The sequence below is a fragment of the Ylistrum balloti genome, unplaced genomic scaffold (genome assembly GCF_031769215.1).
Source record: "Ylistrum balloti isolate Yb309-2 unplaced genomic scaffold, AGI_CSIRO_Ybal_v1 Utg369616, whole genome shotgun sequence".
Lineage (NCBI taxonomy): Eukaryota > Metazoa > Mollusca > Bivalvia > Pectinida > Pectinidae > Ylistrum > Ylistrum balloti.
The window spans coordinates 994,696-1,007,403 of NW_026781889.1; the positions used below are offsets into that span (position 1 = coordinate 994,696).

Consider the following 12,708-nt stretch of genomic DNA (forward strand, 5'->3'; position numbering starts at 1 on the left):
AATCAGCTTTGAGAAGATTCCTTAACTGATTTTTGGGGAAAGCAGGGTGACTAGATTACAATGATTGATGATATGTGATGTCACAGTTAATTAACTGTCTTATTCAATTATAGATGCCTTCCCAACATAACGTTTTATGAATGATGCAGAAAATACAACACAAATGGCTGCTATCTTTGTGAACGTTGATATATCCTTTTCAGCTTGACAGCCAATAAAAATATTCATGAACACGTGTTTCAAGATTTGTTATGATCAATTTTCCATTGGCAGTGAAAAGCTTTCTACCTAGGAAATTTAGTAAAGCCTGTTTAATACTCACTTGACTTGCAAAACAGAAATAAATTGCACTCTTAAGTTTTCATTCCAAGCTTGCAATATTTTACATTTATACAATTAGCGTTGATAAATACAATTCAAAAGTTCACGAGCAGGAGGAGGAAATGATAATTTCATTGTAAATATAAATTATTTTTTTCTTTTTTTTTTTACTCTGCAATGTCTTTCAAATATGCAACACCATGTCTGTATTGCAGATCTGCATAACAAAAACTCATGAATGTATATATAAATGTAAAGGGTCATTATTACAGTTATGTTTGATGGTTACCAGGGATATGCCATCATTAAGTGTTGCAAGTCAACATATCAAGATTAATGTACAGATGTCCATGAAGCTGGGAACTGATGTATTATTCATAACAGCAACTCCGATACATGAAAGCCATCTCCTTAAAAGCAAAACACTTGTTACGGTACACAAGGTTTAAAACCTGTTAGATACAATACAGAAACCCTTCAAAATCTACCTGCAATACATTTCCAGCTGTGCAGCACCTACTTCTGAAATCAGTCTTGTTAATTTAAGCATTAAAACATTCATGGTCAATATTTTATTCTACTCATTTGTGAAAACGGAAATTAGTTTTTGCATTTAACGGTTTAATCCCATTCAATTTGCAGTTTTACGGCCAAGGCAAAACAGACATTGATAGCTATCAATTTGATCTCAATATTCTTTTTCATTTGGCTTAGACCAGATCCCTTTGCAGATTCAAACACATCGAAAAATATAAAAGGCCCCTGGGTATAAACTTCAGATCTGCACATTTAACTCACATTTCCAATCAGTCACCAACAGCTATAAACAAGTAATTTGGTATTAATTTATTCAGCCTGTTTTTTTTCTCACAATTCCAAACATCTAGGAAGCAATAATTAGGATTTGAAAATTAATCACATTCCCTGGGGTGGATTTCACTCCATCCATATCTCGACATGTCTTTGAAGGTGAGAACAAGGTCATGATCTAAAGCTTTAAATGAACTCATCAACATCTGATCTACTTTCAGTTAGCTCTTATGTTTCCCAGAATCATGATGACCATGATTAGTGGAATGAGTAAATCCTGGCAGGATATGGCCAAAAAGAGCTGAGGGATAAGGGGATGAAGGATTTGGGCCAGACAATTACCAAGATATTGTAAAATGTTGTAAATTCCATATAGTACACATATATAGTTACAACAGTATGCATATATGGTAACACAATACTGTATTTGGTGTAGAGGAAGAAGGGCATCTCAGAAAATCTAAGTAACTGACTTTCCAAGTGTAGGTGATTACAATTTGTTAATTTGCATTTCGTATTACGTGTACCCAAATATGGAAACCTGTAACATGTTAAACCATTTCCCTGAAGATTAGATGAAGGAAGTGATAATGACAGTTCGCAAGAAAGCAGTAGTCATGATCATCTGCAACAGAATATCATTAACCACAGACTATCTAGTATTTAAGGGGTGATAAAAAAAAAATACCGGCTGATAGGTGCAACTTATACTGTGTCAACACATCAAATATTCATTAGTCAAAAACAAGTCACCACAGAGTCTGTACTATTAATTATTTACAACAGAAACTAGCAATAACTTGTTTCATTTCAATATTTGTGTGGGTAGAATTTATAGGAATTTTATGAATTAATTTTTTAACTGTACAGTCGCGTGATCACAAATTTGACTGAATTTTCCAATTTTGTGAATTCTTCTCTTATACCCAAAACAAAATAATGAAACAATTAAACTTTGTAAAAAGAAATCAATATAACAAACATCACCAGAAATTGTATTGAATCTTGTGTTAGCATCATTAAATATTAAGGGCTATAGTGTAAATCCTGTAAGAACACGCCAAATACTGGATACTATGTATGGAATTGACACCAACATTTTAATGGAGAGAAACATCTTTTGGCATATACCCAAGCCTGCATGATTAATTTTTGTCATCATGGCATCGTTAGATCACGTAAATAGAAAACATATCATTCTTTGAAATACAAACTTTAAACTAATTTCTACACAAAAGTCCATACATCAATGCTATTTGTTAGGTTATAAAATGTTACTTAAACATTCGTTGTATACTTCTATGAAACGTACCAAGTGACGTTTGTAGCTGATTAAGATACAGCGATCAAGACAATTATGCTTAAAATACACAGCTAATACTCAGCCATTTTAAACAATCATTTGAACACCACAACACCTTAAGGCATATCAGATTATGCATAATATGGCATGATTAAAACAAAATTTGTCATTTTGTGAATTTCACTTTCCAAAAGCAAAAAAGAACATCTTGTTTTATTTTTTCTATATGTAAACTTTGTTGAATAAAACACTGATTGAATTTAATGTAAAATTTATATATACGTTTATACATGTATTCAAAATGTTGTTGGGAAAACCAATCCCTATCAGCAAAAACCTCCTACTTTTGTAAAGAAAATAAAAGCAAGATCACCCAACATCATCAGACTACAGGCTTTTTCTAAATATGACCATCTTCTCCATATTAGAGTACATTATGATACACCTGAAGTCCCGCAAATATTGCAAAAAAGCGATAAATAATTTTACAGACCAAAGCAACATCTCTATATCACAAAGCATACCAGAACTAATATGCAACATTATAAAGACACGATCTAAACTAGATATACTCCCAAAGAAATATTTAAAAAATGATATGAACATGAATCCAAAAGATGTGTAAGAATTGTACGCTTGATCTTGTTGTGATCATCAGAAGTTTTATACAAACTACAACATCTATCTTTCTGGTTTTTATAAATGAGTGGTTCATCATTCATCTTCCCAAGCTCAGCTGTGTATGTTTTTAAAAAAAACTTAAACCCATCAAAGATATTTTTTCCTCATCAAAAGATGTTGTTATATTATTACTGTAAGGTTCTTAGCTTCTGTTTTCTTGGGAGATAAATGAGATTGAAAAGTATACCACTTAACTCATATCATAAGGGTTCTATATACCAGCATTAAAGTAGACAGCTGTCAGGAATAGAAGCAAAAGATATAATGAAGTCTACCTGCTGTCCTTATAGAATAAACTGAAGTCAATCTGCTGTCCTTATAGAATAAACTGAAGTCAATCTGCTGTCCTTATAGAATAAACTGAAGTCAATCTGCTGTCCTTATAGAATAAACTGACACCCTTCAACTGTCCTTACAGAATGAACTGAAGTCAATCTGCTGTCCTTATAGAATAAACTGAAGTCAATCTGCTGTCCTTATAGAATAAACTGACACCCTTCAACTGTCCTTATAGAATAAACTGACACCCTTCAACTGTCCTTACAGAATGAACTGAAGTCAATCTGCTGTCCTTATAGAATAAACTGAAGTCAATCTGCTGTCCTTATAGAATGAACTGAAGTCTATCTGCTGTCCTTATAGAATAAACTGAAGTCAATCTGCTGTCCTTATAGAATAAACTGAAGTCAATCTGCTGTCCTTATAGAATAAACTGACACCCTTCAACTGTCCTTATAGAATAAACTGAAGTCAATCTGCTGTCCTTATAGAATAAACTGAAGTCAATCTGCTGTCCTTATAGAATAAACTGACACCCTTCAACTGTTGTCAATCTGTCCTGTCCTTATAGAATAAACTGAAGTCAATCTTCTGTCCTTATAGAATAAACTGAAGTCAATCTGCTGTCCTTATAGAATAAACTGAAGTCAATCTGCTGTCCTTATAGAATAAACTGAAGTCAATCTACTGTCCTTATAGAATAAACTGAAGTCAATCTGCTGTCCTTATAGAATAAACTGAAGTCAATCTGCTGTCTTTATAGAATGAACTGAAGTCTATCTGCCGTCCTTATAGAATGAACTGAAGTCAATCTGCTGTCCTTATAGAATAAACTGAAGTCTATCTGCTGTCCTTATAGAATAAACTGACACCCTTCAACTGTCCTTACAGAATGAACTGAAGTCAATCTGCTGTCCTTACAGAATGAACTGAAGTCAATCTGCTGTCCTTATAGAATGAACTGAAGTCAATCTGCTGTCTTTATAGAATAAACTGAAGTCTATCTGCTGTCTTTATAGAATAAACTGAAGTCTATCTGCCGTCCTTATAGAATGAACTGAAGTCAATCTGCTGTCCTTATAGAATGAACTGAAGTCAATCTGCTGTCCTTATAGAATGAACTGAAGTCAATCTGCTGTCCTTATAGAATGAACTGAAGTCAATCTGCTGTCCTTATAGAATGAACTGAAGTCAATCTGCTGTCCTTATAGAATGAACTGAAGTCAATCTGCTGTCCTTATAGAATGAACTGAAGTCAATCTGCTGTCCTTATAGAATGAACTGAAGTCAATCTGCTGTCCTTATAGAATGAACTGAAGTCAATCTGCTGTCCTTATAGAATGAACTGAAGTCAATCTGCTGTCCTTATAGAATAAACTGAAGTCAACTGAAGTCAATCTGCTGTCTTTATAGAATGAACTGAAGTCAATCTGCTGTCCTTATAGAATAAACTGAAGTCAATCTGCTGTCCTTATAGAATAAACTGAAGTCAATCTGCTGTCCTTATAGAATAAACTGACACCCTTCAACTGTCCTTACAGAATAAACTGAAGTCAATCTGCTGTCCTTATAGAATAAACTGACACCCTTCAACTGTCCTTATAGAATAAACTGAAGTCTATCTGCTGTCCTTATAGAATAAACTGAAGTCAATCTGCTGTTCTTATAGAATAAACTGAAGTCTATCTGCTGTTCTTATAGATTAAACTGAAGTCTATCTGCTGTTCTTATAGAATAAACTGAAGTCTATCTGCTGTTCTTATAGAATAAACTGAAGTCTATCTGCTGTCCTTATAGAATAAACTGAAGTCTATCTGCTGTCTTTATAGAATGAACTGAAGTCAATCTGCCGTCCTTATAGAATAAACTGAAGTCAATCTGCTGTCTTTATAGAATGAACTGAAGTCAATCTGCCGTCCTTATAGATTAAACTGAAGTCTATCTGCTGTTCTTATAGAATGAACTGAAGTCAATCTGCCGTCCTTATAGAATAAACTGAAGTCAATCTGCTGTCTTTATAGAATGAACTGAAGTCAATCTGCCGTCCTTATAGATTAAACTGAAGTCTATCTGCTGTTCTTATAGAATAAACTGAAGTCTATCTGCTGTCCTTCAATCTAGTGTCAGCACAGGATACTGTTGTCTGTCTAATGTCAGCACAGGATACTGTAGTCTGTCTAGTGTCAGTGAAGGATACTGTAGTCTGTCTGGTGTCAGTAAAGGATACTGTTGTCTGTCTAGTATCAGTAAAGGATACTGTTGTCTGTCTAATGTCAGTAAAGGATACTGTTGTCTGTCTACTGTCAGTTCAGGATACTCTTGTCTGTCCAGTGTCAGTAAAGGATACTGTAGTCTGTCAAGTGTCAGTAAAGGATAATGTAGTCTGTCTAGTGTCAGTAAAGGATACTGTAGTCTGTCTAAAGTCAATACAGGATACTGTTGTCTGTCTAGTATCAGTGTAGGATACTGTAGTCTGTCTAGTGTCAGTAAAGGATACTGTAGTCTGTCTAGTGTCAGTAAAGGATACTGTAGTCTGTCTAAAGTCAATACAGGATACTGTTGTCTGTCTAGTATCAGTGTAGGATACTGTAGTCTGTGTAGTGTCAGTAAAGGATACTGTAGTCTGTCTAGTGTCAGTAAAGGTAACTGTAGTCTGTCTAGTGTCAGTAAAGGATACTGTAGTCTGTCTAAAGTCAATACAGGATACTGTTGTCTGTCTAGTATCAGTGTAGGATACTGTAGTCTGTGTAGTGTCAGTAAAGGATACTGTAGTCTGTCTAGTGTCAGTACAGGATACTGTAGTCTGTCTAAAGTCAATACAGGATACTGTTGTCTGTCTAGTATCAGTGTAGGATACTGTACTCTGTTTAGTGTCTGTAAAGGATACTGTAGTCTGTCTAGTGTCAGTAAAGGTAACTGTAGTCTGTCTAGTGTCAGTAAAGGATACTGTAGTCTGTCTAAAGTCAATACAGGATACTGTTGTCTGTCTAGTATTAGTGTAGGATACTGTGGTCTGTCTAGTGTCTGTAAAGGATACTGTAGTCTGTCTAGTATCAGTGTAAGATACTGTGGTCTGTCTAGTGTCAGTAAAGGACACTGTTGTCTGTCTAGTGTCAGCAAAGGATACTGTAGTCTGTCTAGTGTCAGTAAAGGATACTGTAGTCTGTCTACTGTCAGTACAGGATACTCTTGTCTGTTCAGTGTCAGTAAAGGATACTGTAGTCTGTCTAGTGTCAGTAAAGGATACTGTAGTCTGTCTAGTGTCAGTAAAGGATACTGTAGTCTGTCTAATGTCAGTAAAGGATACTGTAGTCTGTCTAGCGTCAGTAAAGGTAACTGTAGTCTGTCTGGTGTCAGTAAAGGATACTGTGGTCTGTCTAATATCAGTGTAGGATACTGTAGTCTGTCTAGTGTCTGTAAAGGATACTGTTGCCTGTCTAGTGTCTGTAAAGGATACTGTTGCCTGTCTAGTGTCTATACAGGATACTGTTGTCTGTCTAGTGTCTGTAAAGGATACTCTAGTCTGTCTAGTGTTAGTAAAGGATACTGTTGTCTGTCTAGTGTCAGTAAAGGTAACTGTAGTCTGTCTAGTGTCAGTAAAGGATACTGTTGTCTGTCTAATGTCAGTACAGGATACTGTAGTCTGTCTAGTATCAGTGTAGGATACTGTACTCTGTTTAGTGTCTGTAAAGGATACTGTAGTCTGTCTAGTGTCAGTAAAGGATACTGTAGTCTGTCTAGTGTCAGTAAAGGTAACTGTAGTCTGTCTAGTGTCAGTAAAGGATACTGTAGTCTGTCTAGTGTCAGTAAAGGATACTGTTGTCTGTCTAGTGTCAGTAAAGGATACTGTTGTCTGTCTAGTGTCAGTAAAGGATACTGTAGTCTGTCTAGTGTCAGTAAAGGATACTGTAGTCTGTCTAGTGTCAGTAAAGGTAACTGTAGTCTGTCTAGTGTCAGTAAAGGATACTGTTGTCTGTCTAGTGTCAGTACTGGATACTGTTGTCTGTCTATGTCAGTACTGGATACTCTAGTCTGTCTAGTGTCAGTACAGGATACTGTTGTCTGTCTAGTGTCAGTACAGGATACTGTTGTCTGTCTAGTGTCAGTACAGGATACTGTTGTCTGTCTAATGTCAGTACTGGATACTGTTGTCTGTCTATGTCAGTACTGGATACTCTAGTCTGTCTAGTGTCAGTACAGGATACTGTTGTCTGTCTAGTGTCAGTACAGGATACTGTTGTCTGTCTAGTGTCAGTACAGGATACTGTTGTCTGTCTAGTGTCAGTAAAGGATACTGTTGTATGTCTAGTGTCAATTTTTGTCCCTTTTTATTGTATATTACATAAAACATCCCTTTCACTCTCAGATTGCATGTCAGAACACATTTCTCCCTTAGTACTCTGGTTTCCTTTCACATGGAGATTATAAACCAACCATGGAAACATACTTGATATTAAACACTATAACCATCAGAGTACTTTTTCATGATAGTTTCAGGTATCTATAATAGTAAGTGTGATACTCAGAACAGACAATGGTCGAAATACTTTAAATTTTATGATGGTTATTGCCTTACTATAAACTGGCCTAAATTAAAACAAATGCATATTATGCCTTGATCTGACTTATCAGAATCAATACTGAAATATTGGAACATTTGGAAAAAAGTTGTTTGACAGTCCCTGAAACTAACAAAGCTTGATGAGCTGTCAGCCAAAGACTGCTACATCATTGTTAACATGATTTTAAGAGTTACACTTCTGCTATCTGGTTTGTCATGTAATGTTGAAACTTAAAACCATAGATACTATTGTTAATGAATTTTTATCTTGTCATGAGAAATACATTGTAACAGGATTCCTACAGGCTAACCACAGACACTAGCTAATGTAGAAACAATGTGTTGGAATGCTACCTATGTATTTTTTTTTAAACTTGGATTTTTTCCAACTTTTCAAACATGTTTGACAAATAAAAACAACCTGTAACGTTCATCCTTAATTATTATCTAAATCTGGAAATTTACGTCAGATTAATTGCAAAAATTTTCAAACTATTTTTGAAACTGATGAAACCATTCAACTTAAAAATGAATGATTTATTCCGATTTACATGTATACATACTTTTTTTTAATTTAAATTCAAACTTTCAAGAACAGTACTTGGTATATGATCGGACTATAGGTCCATACAAAGAACACATTAAAATGCTAGATTTTGATTTTGTAATCTCTGCATGTGGTTCTCTCGACCTCCCTCATAGTAACACAAAACTGTTTCTCCGAGTTAGAGATCTGTGTGGGGTCTGTTTTTGTATTTCACCACAAGTTACATTATTTTAAAACACAGACTCTTCTAAGCCCTTTCTTTACTTTATAAAACCTTCTGGAAATGTTGACAATGAGTTGCCATTTTTATGGTACTATATATACTACAATTTCAAAAAGTAATGATTATGCAAAAAAAATCATTCACAATGGGAGCTATTATTATCAATTGAATGAGTAATTATGTTGATACAGTCTGAAATCTATGTCAAGTGAGATTTATATACACCAGAGCAAAACAGTGATTTTGATTCATATAAAAATCATCAAATTCATCATTTCCACCATTGTTAAAAGATGGGAAGATGTACATATACTGGTATAGTTTTACTTACCAAGAGTTTCTAACTTGTACTTTTTAAACATCCAGAGAGCGATGGCGACACTAATTACTGGTCCAATTATATATGCAGTGAAAATTATCACAAACACACAGAGTTAACACGAGGTAGCTAGCTTTGCTAATAAAAACATCCAAGATCCAGAGAGAAACTGCCTGCTACCTCTCATTTCAACTACAGAGCAAGCACATGAGCCGACCCAATACATTAGTGCCCTTTACACCCCTCTATAATAATGGGACCATACCGTGACCTTAAATCACCTCCATTTCTTTGTACGCAATCAGCCAATCAATTTTGCTTCCGTAGGACGAGTTTATGTTGTAAATAGGGTTGCAGCCGTGTGTATTGAGGAATGTAAATATGAGACAGATGCACTGAGCCTAGAGGCATAGTATCAAGGGGTCCGCCTGAAGCAAAGGAACCCCCAAGGCGACCTGAATCCCAAGGGAGCAAGGTTTTTAGGGGAGTGAGACGATAATGTGTATATTATTTAATTTTCAAGATACGTATGACAATACTGTCCGAGTCATCCGGTGATAGCTCCAAGTCTCATGATTGATGTATTTTTTTGTTTCATCGAAGTTTTTTCCCTTTCCTTTATCATTAGTTATTTTCTTGTGATTTATAAGCTTGCATGTTGAAAAAATAGAATTTGACTTGTATTGACTATTCTTATCTGACTTCTGAGACATCAAACTTTGTAATCAGACACTATAAGGGCTTTCAGATCACTTCCCCGACTTACAGGTACCAATTTATACAGCTTGGTAGGCTAACTTGTATGTGAATATTTATCGCCTTTGACCAGGGATGTATAATTTGAGAGTTATGGTTCTTATTTCACAAAGGGAAATGGTATGTAAAGATTTTTATTTTAGTTATGCGTCTTGTTACAAATTGAAGTCTTGCAATGAAATCCTCAGAATTTTTTATGGAAACAATTTATTTTTCTGTAAAATGAAAATGTTTCAATAATGCAGGTTTTTTAAAGCTAAATCTTTAAAATGTTCTTTTCAAGAATTCTATTTAAACTTCAAAATGCTGGAATAATTCTGCTTTCATTATCATTTTCCCATATTATCACAAATACAGATCAAATACATGTTGATGTAACTGAAAACAGCCTTATGCAGATATCGGGGGCACACACAAGTGAATTTATTTTGCCATCTTTTATATTACACACAATGTGCAATTGTTTTAATGTTTACTGGGTATATTGCTGTCAACATAGTCGGGGTCTCCTTAAAGTAGCAGGTGACTACTTCATTGAGCAACATATTGAAAGCCCATCGTCTCGAGCAACATAGTCGGACTGGTTTGCCAAAGTACACCACCACAAAATCATAGAAGTTTAGAGATCTCAGCTTTCAGCTAAACAAAAACTGCTCAGAGTATCATAGCATGAGGTTAAATCAGCAGTCAGAAACCAATACTGGATAGCTGAATCAGTAGATTTAAGCAGGTAACATCACTCAACATACAGGTACTTTGAATATTTCCTTATATTCATTGGTGTATGAGCAAATATTGATTTTCACAGATATTTCCTGATTTTGTCACATTTTTGTTTTTGATAAATGACAAATGTCACTCTTTGAAATGTTTGGTATTCTCAAAATTGCAGTTTTCATTTTAAAAGTATAATATCAGCAACGGTACTCAATAAATCATGGTTTAGTGGTCTGAAAGATTTCTCTATTCCATGCTATTTTCACAGTCTGATCACAACATTGCTTAATGAAATATGAAATAGACCACTTGATAACGATATAAATAACAGTATATATATATCGTGTGTCATTACTTGGTATTTGTCATGTGCTCTCAGCCTTAAATTTAAAAATATCAAATTCTCTCAGTGAAAATAGCCAGACATGATTGATAAGTCTAGTGTGCTAATTTCAGGTTTTTTTTATATTTTCTGAATTTTCAAGCGATTAAACTTATGAAGGACCACCCAATCATTTTCAATTATGTTATTTTATGTTATGTTGGTAACTATACTATATACCTGGCATGGATTCTGATTTCTTTTTCTTTAAATTAAATTCTTTTTAAATATTCACTGTGAAGAATGAATAATATGCTTATATCAATTTTCATAAATCATTTTCTGGTTTTGAAGCATGATACGAGACACAATCTCTTTTCATTATAATTAAAGACAAGATCTTGAATTTTGGTAGACACCTTTAGTGTTTCAATAGTCTAGCAAGTTTCATTTACATAAAGTATTGTTAGATTAACAAATTGATATAAGTAAAATGTCAGAAGACATTTTCCATGCAGAAAAGAATATTGATTAAACTAATGTGAATCAATAGTTACTTGATGAAACTTCAGGTTTTTTCTTTCTTTCATTTTAAGGATTCATATGTTTTTGAAATTTTATTTTAGAAAACGTTAAGCTATCAATATCTTAACACCAGTGTTATGATTGATCTGCGGAAGGGTTCTCTTCAATAGGAAACATATATGGAAGGATTATCTAATTTCTAAGCCATTATCTGGTATGCTGTGCACCTGTAGTTATACAACAGACCCAGTTTTGTATCAAATTTCTATAGATATACAGTTTTACAATTTATGAACCGTAACTCTATTTCCGTTTTAAATTTTTTGTATGAGCATTTTCGTAGGCTATAGAAAATGTATGGGGGCATCTATTTGCATGGATGAAAATTACCTCCAGATAAAATCAAATTGTGTATACCTGTATTTAAGTTTTTTCATGACAGTGTGCTAAACATTTTATCACGCACCTGCCAATTTTGATGTTTTGTTACAGTTTTAGAATTGTCTTAATGGTTTCAACATAAACTCCATCTTTTGTTTGCTTTTAACAAAAAGTCATCGTTGAAAAAAAACTATTTTACCTATCAGTACTAATAACCTGCTTGTTCCAAGGAGTCTTTGATGGAACTGTCCTTGAAATAAAGTGTGTCATTTTTTTTTTTTTTTTCTTCAGTTATGAAAATTTTACCAAAAGATTAATGACTTGAACAATATACACACCATGAATCTTCCATTGCATGCCTTGTTCCGTTCATAAGCCATAATTACAAATAAATTTCCATAAACAATTTTTTGTTGTTTCTTTACAATTTGAAGACAATAACGTAAAAAAAATCACATGTACTTACTTTAAGATTAATAAGTATTCTTGCAGATATGTTCTCAACACAGAAATCCTTAATTTGGAAAAAAAATATATAATTTATACCAGTGCTTCCTATTTTCAGAGTTCAGTGTTTCACTTGTATGACAGCCAAGGAGACAAAGGTACTGTCCGTATATGTTTTAATTTAAAAGAATAGATATTTTCTTAAGTAATCTGTGTATCAAGTTATAAAAAAGTAGATAAAAAGCAAACCAGGTTCCTCAACTTCTAATGAGACATCTGCAACACATTACAAATAAAGGGCTGTAACTCTTTAATCCATTTGACATTTACAGTGATCCAAATTTAGTGTGTGATAAAATTGTTTATATTATTCATATAATTCCTAACAATTCAATTGACTATTACTAATTCAGTGTAAGATTTGATTATTTTGAATGGCTGCCATGGTGGTATGTTCTGCATTTTGCAATCAAGATTCTGTTAAATTGTTTCTCAAATGTAAGTTAAGGTGATAAG

General features: G+C 33.9%; 1 protein-coding gene across 1 annotated transcript in view; it reads right to left on the minus strand.

Annotated features, from left to right (window-relative positions):
* The window catches only part of LOC132548219 (leucine zipper putative tumor suppressor 2 homolog), a 69,772-nt gene extending 60,532 nt beyond the window's left edge, over nucleotides 1-9,240 (minus strand). The window contains exon 1 of the mRNA XM_060212044.1: nucleotides 9,057-9,240. The gene's annotated coding sequence lies outside the window, so the exon portion shown is untranslated. The remainder of the gene's footprint in view (nucleotides 1-9,056) is intronic.
* Nucleotides 9,241-12,708: the final 3,468 nt, after the last annotated feature.